General features: G+C 37.6%; 1 long non-coding RNA gene across 23 annotated transcripts in view; it reads right to left on the bottom strand.

Moving 5' to 3' along the window:
• LOC121070778 overlaps window positions 1-24,244 on the bottom strand; it is a 235,516-nt gene that overhangs the window by 148,817 nt on the left and 62,455 nt on the right. The window lies entirely within an intron of this gene.

Below are 24,244 nucleotides of genomic sequence, written 5' to 3'. Positions count from 1 at the left end.
ACAAGCACATCACAGACACACTTCATCACTTAATCATAGAGACAGATGAACAGACCTCACAATTCTTTCTAAAGGTGCATGAGAGCAATCATAAATAAACTAAAAGTTGCAGTATCTTATTTGAGGCTCCTTCATTCCTTTTTAACTTTACAGCTTTTTTAAAATGCCAACAGCCTCAGTAGTGGAATATCAAGCATGATTGATACTGTATGGAAGCTGGTAACATGACTTTTAAAGATAAATTTGCAATTAGATATATAAAGACAATGGTTACACTGTCTTTGAGGAAAATATCTGAAATTATATATGATAACACTTCATAATCAGGAAATTTTCAATGGAATTTGTTCATAAAGATTATTGAAAGTGATCTAATAAAAACAAGATGAGTCAGTCAGCTGGCTGCAGATGGGTCAACAGACAGTTCCTCAAAATCAGTGCTGCAGAGTTTGTAGTACTCAAAGTACTAGCTCTTTAGGTTCAAAACAGTGATAGAAAATTCTATGGCTAGAGGACTAAGATGGGTAAGTAGGTCACTTCCAGTCTCATAGCAGAGTCTTCAGCACAGACTCAAGGAATATATTCTGCCTGTCCTGTTGCTGCTACAGATTTACAGGTATAGCTTATACCTGCCCATCCAGACTTAAGATACACTTCAGCATACAAAAATCACAGTCAAATGCCATCCTCAATCCAATTGCAGAGAATAAAAAAATTATTGCTGAAAACATTCAGGTCACTACCTAAAGCCTTGTCTGAGCTTAAGGGGAGGTACGCGTCATTGTTCTTAAAACCATTTTCTCTGACAATGAGAAGCATACTTCTATTATAGAATAAACTACTTGCATCAGTTAATCTATTCCTGAACACTTAGAAGTACATTAGAGGAGGTCAACTCAATACTAGAGTATAATTCTGACCACCTATCTACTTGCATATATTTCAGCTACCTCATTTCTGCTTAAATACCACAACAAGGTAACTATTGTATACTCACTAACTTGCTTTAGGAAAGGAAAAAAAAATTACAAACAGTACAAAAATTTTACAAATTGTCAAAGACCAAGCCTACAGGAGAGGCTCTGAGATTGTATGCTTGAGTAACTTTGTGATGTGTTTCTCTTGTCTTTGATGTATTGATCTGGCATAAAGTTTCCATTGTCAGAGAGTGCCACAGATCTCCAAAGGCTGATAAAAACTTGAACATTCTGTTCTTTATGGAGGAAATTCCTACGGTTCCAAGTTAGTCTTCATTCTAAACAAGAGTCAAAACATGGCATCTCAAATTTTCCTGGAAGAAGGAAATTTCAACACACTCAATTTAAAAAAAAAAAAATCATTTCATTGTTTAGTTGGTTGTATTTTTTCCCAAAATGAAATTGGGTAACAAGATGCTCCAGTGGAATCCTGAGATTGCCCCAAGACCTAGAAGTGCTTGACAAGTACCCGTTGGGACTTTGCCATACCCAGTAAGAGCAGATTTTCAACATCCTCTGAAGTAGAACTGTTTCTGCTACAAACCCATCTGGTTTCACACACAGGAAGTTTTATGCACTACAGATTCTCAATATTGCTTGGGTTTTGCTCATACATATAAAATAGAACATGCATTTGGGCTCTACTTTTTGCCATATACCATCTTGTTTATAATTTTGTTTCTCATCTCCGAGACAGTACTCTCTGCCTGCACAAAACCTTGTAAAGAACTGGTTGTTGACCAGATATAACCAACAGAAATGTTTGTGTTTTTTTTTTTTTCCTCAGCCAATGTAAAGATCAGTCTAGTCTTCCCTTCAGCCTCAGTAATAACTGATAACTTGGTTAAAAAAAAAAAAAAAAAAGTAACTTCACATGAATATAGGGTGAACTGGTTCCCTGACAAATACAAAATCTCCATCAGGTTCAAAATTTTGCCATCACATATCATCTTGGCATAAGCTCCTGTACCTTTTTCCTATGTAGTCTCTCTCCTCCTACTCCTGGTGAAACTTCTATTTACATTTAAATGTGTTGTGGGGTTCTTTTTGTTGTTGTTGTTTTTAAAGAGAAGCCTATACAATCAAAGCTATAATACCTCAAGACCATATAATAGTGGCTTGTAGCTGCACCTCTCATCCCAATCCAAGGGGATGACCGACAAGACAAAAAGATAAACCCCTTCAACACATATTTTCTGATCGTGTATCCTAAAAGTGTAGCCTTTATTACTACTACAACAACCATACATCACTGATCAGGTTCTGATGGTCCTGTACTGGCAGAATTCCTATTACACACTCAGTTGTGTGGTTACATTGACTTTGTTTCTGCTTTGTACTTCTGCTTATTGCCTAATAAAGGTCCAGATGCCTGTTCTGAATCTGGGCAGACACGAAAACAACACCTTCCCCTAATACCAAGACCCTAATTAATGACAGGAAAAGAGCCAGGAGCTGTCACAGGAACTGGAGTCATAAGCAGGAGCAAGGAACCCAGGCAAACATAGAGGAAACAAGGAGCAGAGAACCATGGACAGGAAGAACATGATGAAATTAGAGGAAGGCCAAATGAATTGTAGCATTATCCAGAACGACTAGTTTCTGTTCAGAAAGAATAAATACTTGTCACAGTAAAGACTGATGGAAGACACCTGAAATATTTGCTTTCCTGGTAGTCCTACCCAGCATTCACCATAGAATAGGGAGAGTAAAACAATGTGACTTCAAACAGACAACATGACCACAGATAGGAAGCAAAGAAGGAAGCAGCTGTAAACAGAAGGCACGTGTCCAAAAGGAAGCATTTTATCCAGAAATGGGTCTTTCTCAGAAAGTGTTTGAAACCTTGCAGCACACTGAAATGATTTAACCCATCCCAGGAATGTCTAATGGTCTACACAAACCAGTGGACTTCCTGGGGCTATGGCAGGTCATATAATCTCAGTCCTATTCACTTTGAATGAGGCAAATTACAGAAAGCATCCTGTCTGACGCAGGTGCCAGAAATTTACCCTCTGAATGCCAAGTGCCAAAACAAATGTCTGGGTGAGTGTCCAAACTCATTCTTTTCTGTCCTATATTAAATCAATTTGCAACATTCTTTTCTATACTACCCACTAGCCAACTTGAAGTCAATTCAGTGTCAATATAGGTGAAAAGCCTTGGAAAAACCACTTATCTAGAGATTGCAAGATGAGCCATGGCTTACAAAGTCTCTGTACATTTTGGTTTACTTTCAGGAATACAGCCTACTGGAGTCAGTCACCAGAAACAAATTAGTCTAGGTTTTGCAAGCCGTTATCTTTACTGAAGATTAAAGTGTTTGCAATGTAGTCAAGTCTGCCAGTCAATATTCTCCTCTGTGATATACCTTCAGGGAATTGCATAATTCTCACCTAGATTCACCATCTCCAGGAAAGCAAGGATTGCTGTTTCACCTGAAAGGCTTACACCTATTAATGTATCATCTACAATGGGAGAATAAAGGCAAGCCAGAAACCATAAAATACTGTTTCATATCAACAGGCAGTCTACACTGTTTCAGAGACCAAGTACTGAGAACTTCCATTGCATTAAATGAATCAAATACTCACAAGTCACAACAGATGCACAGGAAATCAGCCAACACACTGGTAAACACACAATTGGCAATGCATACTGCCTCAACCTATTAGCTATACTGCAGCTTCCCGCCTTCCTACCTACAGTCTATGCCTCTAGGAGGCACTATCGAACTACAGTCTAGGGCACCTAAGGCATTTAGAAAAGCAGCCACAGCCATAAATCCTCTTTTCACATGTTGTTGTTCATCTGCTCTCTATGAGGAGATGATTTATTTCTGTGGTAGAGAGCTACTCAAAGGAAAGCCTCAAAACATCTGAACAAGGATAAGTGTGACATATGTGTTATGTCAGCCACTACCCATTAGAAGGCCTATTTCCTAGAACTGACATAGATGCAAGTATTTTCTGTAAAACAGTCAAAGTGCTGAAACCTTCTCTGATATAATGAAGGTCACTGTGAACTAGGAAATGCAACTTCCACAGATCTTTTTGTTTAGTCTAATTTTTCAGAACATTCTTCCTAAAACACGTCAAGTCATGTCAGGACACATCACGTCATGTACACGATACACATCTCATGTCATATACATCCTCTATCTCACTACACTGGGCCAAGATTTTCTGTACTGTCTTGATTCTTCATGACATCCAGCCAATATAGCCATTAAAAAAGGATTCCCATGGACAGTAATTCTCTTTCCACAATGAATCAGCAGTGCTTATTCTCTGCAAACCAGAATCCTGTGGTGTAATTGGAAGGATTCTGCAGAAGAGCAGTATGAGACCTCTTCCCTTCAAATAGTATGGGTAGCAAAGCTCCATTTTTGTTCAGTTGAACTGATTTGGTGCAGAACTGGAGTAACATAGTGGTGAGTCAAGCTCACTATGCTTGCCCATGGAGCATTTCATTGTGTTCTTTTTGTTTGTGGTTCATGCACATAATCTAAAAGGTCATTCTACACAGAAAGCAGTTGTTTTGCTTTTTCTAATGGAAAAACAATTCCCCATCTCTCAATCCATAACAATAAAAATAAGAACAACAAAACCCCACCCACATGTAAGAACCAGAGGAACATCCCATTGCACAACATCTCCCCATCTCATAGAGGCCAACTCTTCCCAACTTTCCCTCGATATCTGTTCAAGAAGTTGGGCTGTAAAACATGCCCTGAAGGTGAATAACTCCAAGAGTTCTTGGTCCTCTGCTTGATCCAAGCAATTACTGTGACTCATTGTTCTTATCATATTTCTCGAATGACTTTAGTTTAAGGTCAATATGACAAGGAGGTTGTCATGCTTGGACAGTAAATGATACACAGAAAGCAGATGTTAACAGGTGCCCATATACTACTCCCAATCGCCACTGGACTTACTGCACGTTATGGTGCAGATAAAATTGTACTCTGGCCTAATTAATTTGCCTTTAACAATTCCTTTTCAAAGTTGTTCCGTTGGATTTTTATTTTTTACTGAAACTGGTGATTGTCAATATTACATTATGGCTTTTTTGTAAAAAGGTCAAATATGCATAAAACATCTACTTCAATTGAAAAATGAAAATCACTTAATTGAGAAAAAAAACAATATCTTTTAAGAAAAATTTTTATTTGACAGTTTTATTGTGTGTTTTTTCTTCTGTTCTGCTTATGTTTTTAACACAAAGTTAGTCCAAGGTCTTTCAAAAGAGAAAGGACGGTATTATCTGGAGATGAGATGGGGAGTGAAAAAAAAAAAAATCTAATTTTAATCAGCTCAGGAGTAAAATTTGTATGTTTTCACTTCTTCCCCCCAGGCCTTCCATTTTTGACACTAATAGAGCTGAGATACAGCACTAGCAGTCAAGCTTTAATCTCTTTGGTATGACAACTTGAGTCTTCATCAAAACACTGTCAAAGCCAGCACTATGCCTCCTGTGAGGGAGCTCACAGGAGACAGAGTCCAAGACGAAGCCCAAACATAGCATGGAGATGGCTCTGTACTAGCAGGTTGAATTACTGCTTGTTCACACAGAATTCTGCAGTCCATTCATTGCATGTCTGCCTCACTTTCCTCCATCAGGGGGTTGCTTTGCAGTGACACAAATAAAGCTCCTGAACTCTTCACTGCAAATCAAAAATGAAGACAGCTTAAGGCATATAATTTGCGTTATGATTTGCAATATTCATTGAGAGATCAGCCAATTTTGGCAAAGAAAAAAATGCCCTGAGCTACGATAATGAATACATGGTTTGTTAAGGCAACAAGACTGATGGTCTCATCCATAATGATCTGACAGTGGCTGCCTTTATATGGTACCTTGTTTTGATTTTCATATCAATAATTACATTATGCACCTCAAAACATCTGACTGGCTCGCCAACTTGATGTATGTTAAAACCATCCTGTCTGTGGATATGCATTGGAATAGGAGCTATTACAGGATCACATAACAGATGTGGGAAGCAGTAATGATTCTTCAAAATTCTGTGCTACACTAGGGCCAGAGAGCATTCACTGTGGTCCCTTCTGCCCTTAGAAGATATGACTTGAATATGTGAACTGTCTTCCAACTCCTCTACAAAAACTCCTCTTTATGTTTTTTTTTTTCCCAAAAGCTTTCCCAAGGCAGAGAGTCAACACTTGAGTTAGCACTCAGATCACTCTCTTGCAGAACATGACAGGACGCTGTCACCTTGTCACCCAATGCAAACTAGAGAAAGAATTTCTGCTGAAAATTATCCTGCTAATTCCTGGCTAGTATGGCCATGCTGTGTTTTAACTTTCAGATAAATTGCTCGTCTGTTGGCTCTAAAGTTGTACATCACTGCCCATTCACAGGAATGTTGCGCTTACTGCTTCATGTGGCAGTAGAGACTTTAGCCAGTCTAAAAACACTACCGTTGATCCGGGTGTTTTTTTTTCACCTATTTGTATTAATTCAAACAGGTTGGGGGACTAATGGATATTTTTCTAACTTGATCTGAAATTATGATAAAACTTTTCTTCATACTCAGAGCTACAAATCCTCACTACTTGGCAATGTGCAAGGTAACTTTTAAGCAAGCATTATAAAGAAGTCTGTCCTTCCTTCTTCTCCCCTCTCTCTACTTCCTAGAATCCAACTAACATCCTCAAAAGAGCTTCCTCGGTTTGGTGTTTCATTATTTAACATGTATGTTATTTGCTCATTCTAGGACCAAAGCACTTTTTTATGTAGCAACAGTGCAAAATGATAACTTGCAAAATTTGAAAGAGGGCCATAAGTAATCATTGTTATTAACTGGCAAGAACTTTTTCTTCTTAAAATTCTCAAATTTGGAAGATCAACAACTCTAATTCTCATCATATTTCATAGAGGAGCTAGAAAATGAATGAGGAGGAAGGCAAAGCTTCCCTGCCTACTTTACAAGATGTCTTCTAAGATATTTTCAAAAAAAAAAAATCTACATTTACAGCAGAAGTACTCAAAATATGCAGCGACGTGCTCCTTCCGGCATCTCCATTAAAAACAATATAATTACACCACTCAGTATAGTTTATAGGGTCATTTATGTTTGACCCAGTTTGTTATCAGAAGACATGTAGGTGTTTTGCATTCCACAGCATCTGAGTTACCTTGTACAAGACAGGGGGGTTGGAGTTAGATGATCTTTAAGGTCCCTTCCAACCCAAGCCATTCTATGATTCTATTATTCTAAGACACTACCTCAGAGCAGGCAATGGCTGATATGCTTCCCCCAGCCTCTCTGAACACATCATCTACTTCCCAGTACATAGGCATGGGGAGCACACTTTGAGCTCACAGAGGTAGTTTAGAGAGGATGGAGCAAAAGTTAGGTTTGAGTTTGAACCACTAAGACCTGAAGCACTAAGATGACATAGTGGAGGAAGAGATCATTTGGCTGGCATGTATCTCACTCCCCTCTAGAGCAAGAACAGAAGACAGGGAAGTACAAATCTCAGGATCACAACTGAATGCATACTCTGGCACCAGAGTAACCAAGTACTTGGGGCACAATGCAAAGTAACACAAGAGCTCTAAAGGGAAGCATTTTATTTTCTGTAGAGGCTTCTCTAGATAATTCATTCAGTTGCTGGGCCAACACTCAGGTATCTTTTAATATAAACTCCTACTCATTGCAAGTTCCAAAGTTAACTCTTTGCCCGAGGTCTGATTTCTTGTTATTTCCCTAAAGAACAGTATGGAATGGAATGGAATGGAATGGAATGGAATGGAATGGAATGGAATGGAATAGAATAGAATAGAATAGAACAGAACAGAACAGAACAGAACAGAACAGAACAGGAATTGTTCAGTTGGAAATGATTTTCAAAGATCATATAGTCCTACCGCATGACCATTTGAGGGCTAACCAAAAGTCAAAGCATATTAATGAGGGCATTATCCGGATGCCTCTTGAACATTGAGAGCTATGGGGCATCAACCACCTCTCTAGGAAGCCTGTTCCAGTGTTTGACCATCCTCACAGCAAACGCATTTTTCTTAATGTCCAGTCTGAACCTCCCTGGTGCACCTTTGTGCCATTCCCACGTGTCCTGTCTTTGGTTACCAGGTAAAAAAGATCAGCACCTCCCTCTCCACTTCCCCTCCTCAGGAAGTTGTAGAGAGAAGTTTGTAGCTCACAGATTTAAAAAATGGTTTATAGCCACCCGAGTCAAGATTCTTTCCACACTTTTTTAAAAACAGACGTGGCTTTTTCCAAATTCACAAGCTTCTGCAGTAGTCTCTCTGATCCAAAGCTCTACTACTCTTGCAGTGCGTTCTCCACTGTCCATCCCCCACCTCTCCCTGTTCCCTAAGGCCAAATTATACAAATGAATGTGTTGGGTTTTATGACATGGACAGTGTTGAGAAATGTTAACAACAAAACCCAAAATCACACTGTTTGTTTTGCTTCAAATTCCCTTACAAACTTAAAACAGACTAAATTTTTCAAAACCTTCGTTAAGATACAAATATCTCCCAAATAAATTCTAACATCTAATTAAGCAAAACCAAAGCAGTATATGATTTTATACATAGAACTATGGATGTCATGACTTTACAGTGATCATTTCACTTTTTATTTTATCTTTAATCCTGGAAGGATCTGGTTGAGCAGGTGGAAACAATAAAAGTTTTCATTTCAGCTAAACATACAGAAATTGTCAGTTGTCACAGATGAAGTCCTGGGACCCTGATTCACTTGGTCTTAATGTTCAAAGGAAAAGGAAGGTCCTGAACTCAGAAAGATTAAAAGCAAAGAAAATCCTAATCCAGCACCCTCCTGTGAAACTACAGGAGACCAAAGGACATATCATCTTGTCAATATTTACAGGGCTATGTGTGCCCACCTGACTTTGTTGTGCAAATCACTGATATAAATTCACAACCCCTAGCAGACAACTACATGATAAGAAGTGTTTGCACACGTACCTATATATATATATATGCTCAATACATAAATACATAAATAAATAAATAATCAGGCTAGCAGATCTACCAGGGATTTGGGTATACAGTTTGACGGAAAACAAGTGGCATACACAAGTTATAACTGAACCTTGGCTTCTTCAGAGGCACAATGCTGCTGAATCGAGCACTTGTGCTGCCTAGTGTAGCTCACTTATTACTATGTTTTTAAATGTGGTTTTCTTTAAAAGGTCATTTAACTTCCTGGAAGGACTTTCCATTCCAGCCCTTCAGTGAGGAGCTCCACTGAAATCCGCTTGATCTGTAGTTGCAAAACGTAGAGCAAAACCATACTTCAGTATTTAAATTAACAGGCACCTGCACAGAGAACCTGATCCTGCTCACCTAATGTATGCAAACAGTTTACTTAGTTACAATGAAACCACTAATACAGCAGAGGCAAGAAGTTCTCACCTGAGAGGGATTAGTAGGAAATCACAGAGAGAGGAAAAAAAAAAAAAGTAAAAAGGTAAAAAAAAAAAAACATTCCTAATGCCCAAGATATGACAATATTGTATGAAAATGTCATTGGGACCATTAAGAGTAGCACCAAAATACACTTGATATGTTCTAATTGAAATTCAGATTACCAGATTCCATTGGCAGTCTGCTATACAAATTAGGAAAGAAGGCCATAGAAATTCTCTCTGATCTTAAATATAACTGAAATTCGTTAAGTGTTGTGCCCAGTTTTCTTTCATACAGTCTATATTAGCAGTGGAAAATGCACTTCATGTTACCTCTATCACTCCTCAACAATCTGTGTCAATTCCTACCTGTCTACTTCATAGAAGCTGCCTCCTCCCTCCACTTCTCAGACTACACAAGTAAATAGGGTAAACAGTAGCTGGCCACAGGCAAGGTATCTTCCAGGTTGCAGAAGGACTGCCACAGGACTGTAGTGATGGACTTAATACTGAAGGAAATTTTAACAGCTAAGTTGCCCATATCGTTCTGTATATATATAAACGATCAGTATTACTTTAATATTGCGTTCTGGAGTGACTGGTCACAGTTAGGGTAGCTCAACTAACAGCACTGCTGTTATGGTGAAGAGAAAAGATGTATCATTCTTACAGTACAAAGGTCGTGACAGTTTGGTTTTTGTTGTTGTTGTTTTCTGGCATTTTCCACATAAACAAATTTGACCCATGATATAAACACAGTAAGTCAATAATAAGTAATAACAGTTCTTTATTAGTTCTTCACTGTGATGTTTTCCGGGATACTCCACTTAGCTACATGAGGGTAATTTCGTTGTTTTTCCAGTTCCAAAGCAGAACAATAATGACAGTAGCATCCAAAAAAGTTTCTTGTAATTGCCTAAATTGTATAACACCTTACCAGGATGTCAGGAAAATGGCCAAAGAATTTCACATTATAAAACTGGGCATATCATCTGATATAGCAAGTTTGAGCACATTTTCAGACTATCCAGAGTTTACAAGCTTTCCCAATTCTAGTTTAGCCAAAAGTCTTTCATGGGCCATCTGGTTCTAATGATACAAAACTAGAATATTTGGTGTCCTTTTCACTATGCTACATTAAATTACAGCTTAAAACATCAGTAAAGCAAAATCCATTCTTTTTATATTATGTTTTTTAAATTAAATGTTAAGTATTTTGGCTTAGCAAATGTGTTTATTTTTGTAAAACTGTACAGCATATACTATACGTTACAGTCAGCAGAATCCTTAGTTCAGTTACTCTTGCATGTTCCTTGGTCCACAGCCCACTGAGGCAAAGGGAAGTGTTTCCATTGACATCAATGGGCTTTAAATGAGGCTCCTACTGTGAGTAACACCAGATCCTTACTCATCCTAAAACATGTATGAGGTTTCAGTACTTCTCCCAAGAGAAAAGGTTCAAATTATGCTTACAGTAGCTCTTCCTAAATTAAGTATTCCATGCACACTTGGTAACCCAACTGAAATTCAGTGAAATCAAAATATTAAGGATGTGATATGAGGTTTTATACTCGAAAGGCACTGTGAATTATATAGTCTACATCAGTATGCACTGTAGTTAACTATAAATAGACTCTCTGGGAGCAACTTTCACAAGTGCCTCTAAGACTTCAACTTCCAGCAGCTGTTGAAAAACAATGGAGTTTTGAAAATCCCACACCAAATGTAACTCATCACTTCTGTCACAACTCAGTCACAACAGGTTAAAGTTCCCTACATTTCACCACCATTCTTAGAAGCTTGTTCTGGAAGTGGAAACACAGACCAGTATTTTGGAAGATGTGTAAAAAGTCCATTCATAATAACAGCAGTGCCAAGCATCTGCAGGTCGAAGAAGGTCAAATCAATCTGGAGGTCAGAGCAACCAAGAAGGTCAACAAATCAATGCTTCAGGAAGCTAACATCTTCCATGCACCAGCTAAGGTCAACTAACACAAAAAATGATTTCTTACTTATGAAGCCAGTTTATAGTTTAGTGTAGCAAATGGCCATCATTTTTTTCTGTACATTTTGTTTTTCTTTGAAGTTTCTATCACTATAATCCTCATTGTGAAGTTACATTGTGAAGTTGAGATGCAGGTATTGTCCAAAGGGCACATCACATCCTGCTCTCTTCTATACAGTTCCTGAATCCAAATATGCTAGTAGGATAGATTTCATTTCATTGCTTTCTCTCAGCTTTTTTCTTCTTACCCCATGGTAGCTTCCATGTTAATATTACAAAATAGTTAGAACATATAGTTCCAACCCCGACTCCCTTACAAAGCACTCTAAACAGGAGTTCTGGAGTAAGAAAGGGCTGAGAGAGGACTGCATGAATTGGCCCATACAGAGTTACATGCTAACTGTTGTTATTGTTCTCAGAGAGTGCATTTAAGGTTTTGGGAACAAACAATAAAATGAACAGCTGAACAATTTTAATCATGGCCCAGTTCCTAGTTACAATTATTTTTAAGCTGTCTCACCATTAGAATCTGATTTCTTCCCCAATGAAAAAAAAAAAAAAAAAAAAAAAAAAAAAAAAAGATAAAGAAAAGGAAAAAAAAAGATATTATGTAAGACTTAAAGAAATACTGTTATAAAATGACAGCAAAACTAAAAAATGGAAAAAAAAAAAAAAAAAGGTTCTCACATGTGACATTCTATGACTTCTGCTCCTAGCCCTGTATTTGTGTATGAGTTACACATAATTTTTAAAATGTTCCATTCTCTATACACTTCATGTACAAGCCAATTCTCTAGGAAAATAGGCTTTACTAGATAAGTTAAAAGTGTGGCCTCTGAACTCTATGACTAGACAGACAATATCAGTTTTTGACCACAAACATGTCTGAGCAAAACTAGAATGCACACTCATATGAAAGACATATTTCATGCATTCCTTATTTCAGAATGCTACAGCAGGGACACATCAAATCAGAGTAAGATGACAGCTTACACAAGCAAATAAGAATGGTAGAATAAGATGGCAGAAGGATGCCAAGACATTTGGATAGACTACTGACCAAGAATATCCTTTTAAGAGCCCTTCTTCATTCATTCAGGGCCTGATTCAATTACTTCCACTGGAGTCAACAGAAAGACTTGTGGTCTTCAGTGTCTGTTATTGTGGCTTGTTACTTGTGCTACAGTAGCACACTGAAGACTCAGTTAAGTTCAAGCACCATAATGCCAGGTGCCACAAAAACACCCAGAGTGTAATAATCCCTTCTTACCCAAGCTTGCATGAAGCATGACCTTGAATCATGCAGGGCAAGAAGATATTGCAAACAAAACACAAGAAAGAATCCAAAGGGAGCCCAAGAGATTTAAACTGGGTTACAAAACAGCCAGTGGTAGAGCAAGAAATACTTTGTCTGTCTGACTGTACCCAGTGACCCACCTATTAAACCAAGCTGCCTAATGATGGACTTTGGGCCAAACCTGCACTGCACTACATGAATTGAGCGAATGAAGTAAAAAAACTACCTGCTAAACACAATGAACAGCTGTTGCACTGTTTCTACCTCATGCAGACTACATGCACTGCAGTAATATTAACGTGTGCACAGAAGGCTGGAATCACTAGTGTTCTTCTCGTAACTCTTGTTTTTAATAACAGTTCTGCAGGAAAATGTCATAAACAGAAACACAGAATCACTCCAGAGGTTACCCATTTCCACTCCTCCCACACCATGGCAGGCTGAGTTATAACCATGTCATTCCTAACAGATGTTTGTCTAATCTGTTGATGGATGCTCCAAGCTATCATTAGGCAATCTCCTCCAGCACTTCAACCCCCCCTTGCCTATTAGAACTGTTTTCCTTCCTTCTAATCAGAACCTTTCGTACAGCAGCTTATACTATTATTTATTCTCCTAAGTTGTTCTCTCTTCAGACTTTTCTTTAGACTCTTCAACTTCCACACATTCAAATATCTCCTTTTAAATCACCTTGTTGGCTAACATTCATTTTGAGATCTACTGTAACCTTAGTACTTTTTGTGTGGTATTGGGTTCTCCATCCCTCATCTACACAGTTTATTATTCTTGTCTAAATGCAACTTGCACTTGCCTGTCAAAAAGCCCTTGAACTTTATAGGTAAATATAATTTTGAATTATATTGATTTTCTTCTATGTATATTGAGTTTGGTGTCAACTGTAAATTTTAAAAGCCTGTTCTATACCACCATAAAAGGACACTACTAAAAATCTTGAATACTGGATACTCAATACATACTTTTTCAAAATATCAAAGAACGACTGAAAAGTACCACTTAGATACAATCAGTAAGCCATTTTGCACCCACTCTGTGGTAGTTTCATTGAGAACATTTGCCTTGATTTTGTATTAGAATGTCATATAAAACAATATCAAAGATCTAAAATCAGGATAGACTTACTAATACTTCTGTAACCAGAGTCTGCTGGTCTGTTGTACATTGACTTGACACAACTTGACCATTAACGTGTTTTTTCCTGACTGTTATTCATAAGTTGGGTGCTATTCAACTCTTCATTTTCTACGTGTTCAAAATGAGATTGTTTATCATTTGTTCCAGAATTGGTGGAAGGAGGGAAATATATTTAAAATGATCAGTCTCTTCTTTCTAGCTACTCTTTTCCTCATTTCCAATAGTAGACACAACCTTTTTCCCATAACCTACCTGCCTTCAATGAGTTCTCAATTAATAATTATTCTGAGATTGTTTCTCTTCTAAATATCTCTAAATATGGTACATAAGTTCCAGACAGTATGAAACAATTAAGTTAAATACGATGCAGTTAAAATCTGTACCTTAATGAAACTGCATAGGAAAGCACAGAGGTTTATTTTGCAACTTCCCAGGTTCTTGCAGTGTTTTATTTTGCAATGTTAATTTCCCTTTCAATAAAAGTTCTTCCTTTCTTTTTAACAATTGGGGGAACTGAATGGTTGGGTTTGGCAATAATGTGTTTATACCTAGGATCATGGGTCTCTTCACATGCATATTTGGTCATATGGCTACAAGGAATAAATTTCCCATTTGGATTCTCTGATGACTAAAAAGGGATGAGTTCACATCATCTCTTTCCAAATAGTATAGCACTGTGCATAAATAGCTGCTGAGTTCTAGAAACAGCGTAGTGGTATCCGTGAAACTCTGCACCTAAACTAATTAAACCTATTGTTCTGCAGAGCTAGTTTTCCCAGGCACAAAACGATGTTATAAGCATCATTGCTTTCAAATGGGGAATAAAGTTCTTCAAAGATAGCTCTTTTTTTTCTTTTCTTTTCCTTTTTTTTTTAAGAAAAGTGATGTATCATTAATTTCAGCCAGAGCCAGATCAGATTCAAAAATGGCAATTCCTTCAATCTACTGCCCTTCCCTATGAAGATAAGATAATGTAAAGCCTAGGTTCATCTAGGTACATTCTTGAAGACATTAAAATGTTGTTTACACACTTTTTACACTGCCTTAACATCAGATTAATACTGAATTCCATAACTGTGCAACTGTAAGGGTCAAAGACTCCTATCTACCTTGTTAACAAAACACATAAACTTGAAAAAGGAATGGTAGAAATAGCTGTAGTCTTCCTGATCTTCACCTTGCACTCAGTTAGCTCCTTTATTACCCTACATTTAATGTGAGGAGAATAATTTCCCATATCACTTCTTATTTCTTTGTGGCTTTACAATTCCAAGAATTTTAAGAAACAAAAATAGATTTTGTTGTGAAAACATAAATTACTGTCATACTGCACAGAAAGAATACTGAACAGGAATATTTAGGTGGAATTGCCTCATTTGCTTTATTCTTTTTTGACTGTTGATAAACACATGTCTAATGATTCTAAGTTCTATGAATCTTCAGCCCACTAACCACAGCCTTTCAATGCAAGGCCCAAACTACCTAATAACACCCCCCTAAGTGCAGTTGTTTTCAAAATAAGAGATCGTGGACTAAACTCTGGGCAGGAGGACAAACCTATAAACAATTCAGACAGTTCTTTATACAAAGATTGGTTGGAATATCAAGTAAACTGCCAAAAGTTATGCAGCCAGCAGTTAAAGTGACTTGCGTACATTAATTCAAGAAAAAGTTGGATTACACTTTGGAAAAGAAGGAAATAACTATGGTACAGCAGCCACTAACTTTTTACTTTTTTCCTTCTTTCCTTTTCTTTTTTCTTTCTTTTTTGGAGTTTGGGATTATGGTTAAACTGTTTCACATAGCTAACAAATATACTAAAATTAGCAAACTTTCTCCTTTCACTTGCTGCATTCTGTAAGAAAGTTTCCCATGGTTATATGAGACTGACCACTGGGCTCTCTTTGCAAGGCTGCATTTATATCTTCAGTTGTTGAAGTAAACATGTCTTTTTTTGGCATAAGGATGCCTAGCAGCACTTTAAAAAGAAATTAAAACCTCAAAAAACAGATGAGGGAGATGAGATAAAATAAGACAACAAGTACGTAGATGACTAGATAATTCAATAGATATCTGGAGAAAAAAAAAATAAAATAAAATTCTGTCATGACCCTTTTGTGGTCATCAAGACTTATTACACAGCAGGAAAATCAGATACAGTAGAGAGAGTTCAGGGAAAAGGAAAACATAAAAAGTCAAATGCAAATGCATTCTTCACTGAACTTTTCTGTCTTGAGAAAACCAATATAAAATCGTTTTTGTTGGGGAAAAAGTAACTGTTAGACTTGCCAGAAAATTAAAACACCAAGATAATCACCAAGACAGAACACAGGAAGGAGTAAAAGGGAAAAAAAGAATAATAAAAAATGAAGCATATAAAGCTTCAAACATTTCATTGTAAAAGCAAAAGATAAGAAAGTTTAGAGATTGTTGGTATTAGTTAAGTCCCCTTGTTCACCTAAGCTGTCATCCTGGCATCTGGTGCCACAAGCAGAAGCAGTAACAATGATGAACATTGCTGTTGCAAAAGAAAAGACAAAAGAAAGTGGGAAGAAAAAAAATAGTATCATCCAGTCCTTTCACTTTCCAATGTATTCTTGTTTCCTGTGGCACATCTTCTAATCATCTTTCCAGTAAATTTTTAAATTTCTCAGATGATCAAGTTTTTACTGCCTCCCTTCAGAGATGCTTTTGAGCAACTAGAAATGATACAGCTATGAGCTTACAAGTAATGTAACTGGAACAACCAACATGGGCAACATCACTAACTGCTGTTGATCACCTCATCACAAAGAAGTAAATAAGGTCTTCTTCAGAGGACTTGGCCTTTCTCATCTTTGGAAATTATCCTTACCCAACACAGTATTTGTGGAGGGAAAATATAGCAGGGCACAAGCAATTTTCAAATATCACCTCCTCTGTGCTCAAGAACAGTTCATCTCCATGTGCAGTAACTCAAGCAAAGGTAGCAGGAGGTCTGAATGGATCAAGATGCTCCTGACAAAGTTCAAACACAAAAAACATATACAAGATGTGAAAGGAGAAATAGGTGCAACCAGGAAGAATACAAGCACACAGTCTGAGATAGGTTTAGGAAAGATAAAGCCCACCTACAGTTGAATCGGGCAAGGGATGTGAACTACAAAAAGAATGGCTTCTATAAGTACATCAGCAACAAAAGGAAGACATAGGAAAATTTGGACTAGCTGCTGAACGGGACAGGGGACCTGGTGACAAAGTACAAAAAAAGGCCAACGTATTCAGTGCCTTCTTCACCTCAGTCTTTACTATGAAAGACTTTTGGACTCAACGATCCTTACGGGTCCCTTCCAACTCAGGATATTCTATGATTCTATGATTTTTGCCTTCAGGAATCCCAGGCTCCAGACACTGGTGGGGAAGTCTGGAGCAAGAAAGGAGGACTTTCCTTTGTGGAAGAGAATCAGGTCAGGGAATATTTAAACAAACTGAATACCCACAATGCCACAAGACTAAATAGGATGCACCCATGAGTGCTGGCCAATGTCATTGTGAGAGTATTCTCAATTATCTTTTACAGGCTATGGCAGTCAGAGGAGGTTCCTGAGTGGGAGAAAGCAAATGCTACAACTGTCTTCAAGAAGGGCAGAAAAGAGGATTTGGAGAACTAGCACCTTCTAGGCTCTTTTCAGTGATGCCCAGGGACAGGACAAGAGGCAATAGGCACAAGCTGAAACACAGAAGAATCCCTCTGAATACCAGAAAACCCTTCTTTGCTGTGCAGGTGGCCCTCCTGGGAGATATTCAAAACCAAACTGCTCTAGGCGGCCCTGCTTGACAAGGTAGGTGCACCAAATGACCTCCAGAGGTCCCTTCCAACCTAAACCAATCTGTGATTCTGTGATTGGTTCAGTGAACCAACAGAAGATATTATTTATCTTGACTTAAAAAGGGTTTTTGACACTGTCTCCCAAAATGTTCTTATGGGAAAAAGTATATGAATTATTAGGCACAAATTGAAATACATGAGAATCCAATTAAATACAAGAGAAAACCCTCTCACAGCGACGGTGGTCAAACACACTGGAAGAGGTTGTCTAGAGGGTTAGGAGTCTTCACTTTTGGAGATATTCAAAACCCAGCTGGACATAGCGCTAAATAGCCTGCTATAGTTGACTCTGCTTTGAGCAGGAGGTTCACTTCCGTAGGTTCTTTTTAACCTCAACCATTCTGTGACACTGTGCTTCAGGTAAAGCTGTCATGAAATTTAAAATATCTTATGTCTTTCAAAGATACTTAGCTTTCCCTCCAAGTCCAGAAAATCTGAACCCCTTTTACTAGACCCACACCAGTTAGTAAATAACCCACAATCAGAACACGACAAAATCTGTAATGTGGCTGTAGTGTTATATCATCAGATGATGTTCTGCATACTGGAGGTAAAATCCATGAGGGTTAAATTAAGACACAGAATAGATTTACTAGAAAGCTTTTGTTTTCTTGATCCAAGCATTTATCATCGTTTTAGACTAACAGCTGAAATTCATCTTTTGTAATGATAAATTATAGCTGGATGAAACTTGTTTGGGCCTGCCCTTTATTTCATTCTTAGTTGCATTCCCTTGGTCTTTGAGGAACAAGTAGTCAGATTAGGAAGTCCTCTTACAAAATGGTTTGCAAGAAAGCAGGGCTATTTCTGTAAACAATGGAAAAGTCCTGTTGCTGAATCTCTATTTGTGAGAGAGGAAAAGAAAATGTGGCTATTTGACAAAAAAAAAAAAAAAGCCATACTAAACGGTCATGATAGTGATGGAGGTGCCACAGGTGACAGTTGGATCTACCTTGGCATGAGGTAAAAAATCATACATTGAAGTGCCAGGGAGTAAAAGATTCCCAGTTATTCAGAAAGCTGCTAGACACAAAATCCTGGAAGAAAGCAAAAATCAAATACTCAAGGACAAGCTAAGGTCATAAAGAGAAACAGTGTTTCTATAAGAGAAAGACTGAGATAGTATGTGTAAGCAGTGCTAGTAACAAGAGAGAAAGGGAGGAGAACTGTGCCGGTACATATTTTTTATTGCCAAATGGGCTGAAAAAAAATCCAACATCACTGCTATGTTATTTTCTTCACTAGATCTGAAGGACAGCAGCAGTGGAATCTGCTGTTTGTGTTAAAGTGTCAAGAGGGGAAAGAACAAAGACATGGAAACATCTGCTTTTAGAAGCCACTTGAAAAATAATTATGCAATACCCTGTCAAAAACATCTGTTAAAAATGCTGCTGTCCACCCATCACATAGAAAGAAGACATTTAAGGAAAATATAAGCAAGACCAGGAGAAGACCATGGCACATTTTTCTCTTGCAACACCCATTACCAAAATCTAAACTGAAATCCAAGCGTAAGTTCAGTAACAGAAATATGTGATAGAAGAAAGTAGGATGATATACCACTGCTGAACAGATGGTACAACCTGCTGTTACATAATCAATACAAATTGAACCAGAAACCATGCTTAGAATGTGCACTCTTTCTGAATACAAACAAATTGCTTCCTGAGAAGTTGCAGCCCTCCCATTCACAGAATCCAATGCCTTGCAAGCAGTCATGGAGCTCATTCCACCAGAGCGAGACTACTCCAGTACAGAGTCTTCCTGCCCATCACATAGAGGAACTCGAGTTTTCTGTAAATCATTACACCACAGGATCCAAAGCTTTCAAGATTTCTGAGACTTGGAATATAAACTTAAATATCAACATGGATAAACCAGGTGTGAAACGCTAGTCCATTGAAATCAATGGCAAAATAGATACCTAGGGGATAGGATAGCAAGATTAAATTTTACTCAGTGCTAGAGAGTCAACTAAGAAAACTGCTGAACTTTATCTGCCAGAGACTCCAAATCAAAGTGGCTCCACTTCTTAAATACTCTTAGAACTAGGTATCCTCTAACAGTAGGAAACAGCTCACTACACTGTTTATGCACATTGCCATAAAGGGGAGTGGGCATATAATAGCGTCTCCACACTTGAAGTGCTGTGCAAAGGTTAAACATGAAACAACAGGATTAACATCCAAACCTTTCAAGTGGGCTTATGAGCCCAGTGCAGTGTTGTGTTGGCATGATGTTACCTGAATCCTAAAGACCACCCTCTCTTCTTGACATTTTGATTTGTTGTACACACTTAACAGCTCATTCACATTTTAAAGCCTACACCTTCAGCCAAAGGAAAGAGTACATGTATGAATTCTTAAGAGAGCTTACGTGAGCAAAGGCACAATACCCAATGTTTTCAAGTTTCTGCATTAACTACTTAGCATAGCTAACTTCACACACAGTTCAGAAGACATTATTGATGAGATTCTATATGGCATCTGGCAAAAAGAGGCTGGATATGAGACCCCTGCCTCTCCTGTATGCTCAAGTTCAATGTCAAATTCAGTTACATAAGAAATTCTAAGTTCATAAGAAATTCTTTCTGCCAAAAGGTCGGGCTCCTCAAGTTAATGGGAAACCCACCTTGGGCCTCAGAACAGACCCCTAAAATTCACCGCCATAAGTGGCTGCATTAGCCTCAGAAGTGGATATTTGTCAGTAGGAAGCAAAGTAATTTTTGAAACACAATATTTTTTAAACACAATATTTTTTTAAACACAATATTTTTTTAATGTTTTTTAAACACAATATGGTTTATAAAATGCTTTGAGATCCTTTGTGGTGAGGGACAAGCTGGTGTCATGTAAGAGGATATTATTGTTGTATCAATAAAACAATGACTCCAAAATATAGTCACCTTGTTGCTTAAGTTGTCAAAAGAATACATAATAAAGGGCAGGGAGGGGGAATTTAAACGTGCCCAAAATAACTGTAAACCTGATTTTAGCCTCACTAAAATTTTCAGAAATATTCTTCTCAAAACAATGGCTTGTAATAGGCATCATCTCAATGTCTCCTCTGCTTATTTTTATATTTTTTATGAAATTTTTTAGTCTCTGTTAGTCTCTGTTCTTTCCTGAACAGTGATAAATTCCAATGATTAAATGAATATTTTTATTTTCTTTGTATTTTTTTTAAGGAGCATCAAATGAGCTCAAAAACTCAGCCCCGATATTCAGGGTTTGGTAAAAGCCACCCATGATTTACTGCCCACAAAGACTTACAAATGAGGAGTAAAACTTACTGTGTGTGACAGATTTAGGTATTTGTTAAAGAGTGGGAGGGCAGGTGGGAGAAATCTATGAGTATGTGCTGCTGTCCTCAAGTGTTTCTTTGAAATATTGTTCCATAACAAGATCAATGAGTCAAATTTTAAACCTTCTCTTGCATATAGAGGATCTGTCACCTAATTCCCATGGAACAATACATGCTTTGGATATCTCGGAAGGGAATTTATAAAAATGAAGCCACACAGGGAGAGCTTTACAATATTCCCCAGATTAAAATGACACAAAGGAAGACCTCTGCCTATCACTGACTTCAAATTCACTGGCAAGAACAGAAGATAGTGAACTATATTGCTCTCTGAATATTTTGCTCAATTAAAGACTGCAAAATTTGGCTTAAGTAATCCATGTTCAAATTCCTGTCTCCTGCAGCTGGAATGCAGTGAAGCCACCAGAATGAATACCAAGCTAAATATTTTAACTGAGCAAGATACATTCTCATTTTGTGCTCCAAACTACATGGAAGTCTATATTATGAAATGGGATTATAGGATTAGAGCAGGTTTGCCTTTGGCATCTGGAAAGTGTGGCAATTGGCTTCAGTATAGAATTTCCCCAGCTAACATAGGTCACGTGGGTCAGAGCAATTTCCATGTCAGTGCAGGACCAGCATACACATGTAAATGCCATATGCTTGCTGTCTGACTGTACATGGTCTGCTCCCACTAACTTCTATTGCCAGCTAGTTTAACATTAACATTCTATGTAATATAATCAAAACTGTGGGCGCCATATAATGTGCATTAAAAACACAAATTGCCCTCTCTAGTGACTATTTCCAATTGCCTTGGATAGGGGTGAGAGAAGAAGGACAGACTTCAGCTACTTACAACTATGTTTACTAAAGCCTTTTTTTTTTTTTTTTTTGTCAAAGGGAACGCAAGCTAGAAAAAGAAATTCAAGGGACTTGGAAGGCATGAAGGCTCACCTATACAAGTGAAGTTAATTTGGGTTAATGCAGGGTACAAATTTAAATGTTAATCTTCCCAATTAACCCCTGATGAGACAGCAACTTCTGGTATCATTTGTCTTGCAGAGTCTTATCTGAGAATCTGAGCAGGAAATTAATCAGGCACAATCTCTCAGGAGGAGCCACTCTGAAATAATTTCCTATTAGACAATCCCTGAGACTGATTGCTCAAACATTGTCAGGATGTATGCTGAAGTCCTCTTTTACATCTGACCAGGCTGCCACCTACAACAGTCGCTCAGCTCCACTGGACTCAGCTCCTCTGGACTGCTGAAAGCAGCACCTGATAGTCAGTTAAGTGTACATAGGAGAAATGAAATCAGAAATATCTGATTTGTGTCAGCTTCCTTACAAATCACCTAGTCCTATCACCTGCCAATCTTATGAGTGACAAAAAAGGATTTTGAAGGTAACCAGCCTTCAATTACTATTAGGTCCATTTCCACTCAGAAATCTTTAATTTGATTTTATTTGTACATCATTAACTGAGTCTTGCCAATGGGAAGGTAAAAACATTAAGGCAATAAACAGAAGTCAGTGGTATTGTTCCTCAAAATTCTCCGTCTGTCCTTTTTTCTTCTTCATTAACGCTGAAATAGAGCTTACAACAACAAAAGCACAAGCCTCTGCAATTTGATATAAAGCAGTAGCTGCATTCAGTTGTGTACATTCTCTAGCAACACAAGTCTCTGAGAGCAAAATTATTTTGAGCTAGAGGTATCAGATCTTCTATACTTCAATAACTATACCAGTTCATTTTGTAATACCTGTGTTATTCCTATACCTGGACACTAATATCATCTGTGCTACAGACTTCTTTCAGGAAGAAACTCGCTCTTGATTTAAAGGTAGAAAATGCACCACAAATCTAGGTAAATTGTTATTAATTACTATTAATCACTATTAATCACTATTATTAATCACAATTGACATTAGCACTCTAGGCTGAATTTCTCTAATGGACAGAGGAAATAATACCTTTAACAGCTGTGTATCTGTTAAAAAAAAAAAAAACCTGTCAGAGACCTATATTTTAGAAACTCCAAGAGCATTTTATGTATGCTAGTTCAACCTTTTCCAACTTTATTATGAAAATAATGATTATAAGACTGGACACAGTACTCCAGTAATGGTCTTCCTGCTGCAACACCAAAGGTAACATAATCTTCTTATTCTATTTGATAAACATCTTTACATCTATCCAAGCATCATCTTCAGCCCTTTCAGTAACATCGCTGTATGGGATGCTCAAGTTCTATTAGTTTTATATTACTTATTATAAATGTTATTCAAGAATATTTAATACAGAGTTCCACTTTCTAAGCATAGTTATATTTTTATGTTTAGACATATGACCCTTAATTTACCTATATTAATCTGTATTGTTCAGAGAGCTGCATTTATCAAGCCTTCAGGTTGTGCATATACGTAAACCATTTCCATCACCACATTTCCTCAGACAAATGACAGCACGATGTGACCAGATCCACACTCCTCAGACACGCACAATGGATCAGCCAGCATTTTAAAGTCAGAATCTGGAGGGAAATCTAAGACAACTGCAATTATAAATCATATTTCCTTCTCTGCCTTTTTTTATTCCAACTCCAAATTCTACCAGCTGTAACATATTTCATCCTAGAGCCTCGATTAAAAAAAAAAAAAAAAAAAAAAAAAAAAAATTGAAAGCCAGACTGGACTAAAAACACTGTCCTCAGCGTAGAATTCCACCTATGACTTATGAGCTAACCAGTTTTTAATTCATACAATATGTACTACACTGATTTTTCATGGTGATATTGTTTTTTAAACCATGTCATGTGGAACTTAGTCAAGAGTCACAGAGGCCTGAGTACATCATGGCAACCACCTGTTAAATCCACTGTTACTCATTGAATCTGTCAAAGGAAAACCAGTCTGTGTGACTGAACACTATATAAATTCAAACGGTATTGAAACTTTCTCTTTCAAGCAAGCACCAACAAATAGTGTGAAGAACAGAGGACTTCTGAACATTCATTTCCACACCCTGCCCTCTGAGCTGAGGGACTAGCCACAACACATTTTTTTGCTGTACAGCAGCTCTTCTCACTTTTACATAGCTACAGACAGTTGTCATAACCAATCTGATTATCAAGGATGTGGCTTGGCTGCAATGGATTCTTTCAGGAGCTGCAATGGATTACGTTCATGCTGTTTACTGTCACAGCCATTTTT

The sequence above is a fragment of the Cygnus olor genome, chromosome 5 (genome assembly GCF_009769625.2).
Source record: "Cygnus olor isolate bCygOlo1 chromosome 5, bCygOlo1.pri.v2, whole genome shotgun sequence".
In the NCBI taxonomy this organism is placed as follows: domain Eukaryota; kingdom Metazoa; phylum Chordata; class Aves; order Anseriformes; family Anatidae; genus Cygnus; species Cygnus olor.
This window is presented reverse-complemented; position numbering and strand designations above follow the sequence as displayed.